Genomic DNA, 1367 nt, shown 5'->3' on the forward strand with positions numbered 1-1367 from the left:
CCGACAAAAAAAAAAAAAAAAAAAGAAAATCCCTAAATCAAGAAACTGTCAGGTCATCTTTAGTAGCATGGGCAGAGGGTCCCACTTGCTGTCACCAAACAGGCTCCCTAATGGGATTGCCCTTACCCTGAGGCCCAGGCACTCCTGGGGAGGGCTGTCCTCCTGGCCACAGTGGCGGCAGCAGCTTCATCCAGCATGCCTGCATCTGATCCTTTCAACAAACAGAACTTTCCACAACATGAGAAAAGGTAATCTCCATATCAAAGAAGAGCCTGTCTCCTGAACGTTTAGTCTCTGGGCTTCAAGTAAACAAGTCAGAAGAAATTGTACCTGACTCTTCCCAAGTGACCCAGAGTTACAACTGACTAGCACCTTTCTCTAAGTCCCTAGAAACGCAGGGACACTGGGAACCATCCCCTGTGGGGTCCCTGCAGATTCAGGCTAGGCCAGAGGTTTCAGGGGTCCATAGTGTGTGACTAGGGGAGGGAGCAGCACCTGAGAGGTGGGGGTATACCTGGGCACTGAGACAGGTCGAGAAAGCCTCTCTCAGGCAGGAAGCCCTTAGTCAATGCCGCTTCTCCCATAGCATTTGGCCAAGGCTTTGCACCTAGAGGTGTCTAATACGTTTGTTGATTTGATTTTACTGGATCCAGACCAACCTGGTGATGCAAGGCCTGCTGGTAACTACACTGCCTTCCTCAGCTCCCCTGCCCCTGCAAGGAGCTGCCGGACAGTCTTGGTTTGGTCTTCAGTCAGGCCTTCAGTGACCACCTGGAGGGTTTCACCAGCATTATGGGTTGAATTGTGTTCCCCCACTCCAATTTATGTTGAAGTTCTGACCCCCATTACCTCAGAATGTGACTTTATTTGGAAATAGGATCATTGCAGAGGTAGTTAATTAAAATGAGGACAGACTAGAGTGGGTGAGTCCTACTTCATATGACTGGTGTTTTTATAAAAAGGGAAGATCTGGACAGGCAAGGTGGCTCGTGCCTGTAATCCCAGCACCTTGGGAGGCTGAGGCAGGAGGATCACTTGAGGCCAGGAGTTCAAGACCAGCCTGGGCAACATAGCAAGACTCTGTCTTTACAAAAAATTAAAATCAGGCTTGGTGGCACACACATGTAGTTTCAGCTACTTGAGAGGGTGAGGCAAATCGCTTGGGGCCAGAAGTTTCAGGCTGCAGTGAGCTATGATTGTGCCACTGCACTGGGCAACCCAGTAAAACCCTGTCCCTAAAAAATTTTATTAGCTGGGCTCGGTGGCTTGGCCTGTAATCCCACGCTTTGGGAGGCTGAGGTGAGTGAATTGCCTGAGCCCGCGGGTTCGAGACTCGCCTGGGTAACTTGGTGAGACCTCATCTCTAC

Source organism: Carlito syrichta, unplaced genomic scaffold (assembly GCF_000164805.1).
Source record: "Carlito syrichta isolate Samal-C Ts95f unplaced genomic scaffold, Tarsius_syrichta-2.0.1 Scaffold304603, whole genome shotgun sequence".
Classification (NCBI taxonomy): Eukaryota; Metazoa; Chordata; class Mammalia; order Primates; family Tarsiidae; genus Carlito; species Carlito syrichta.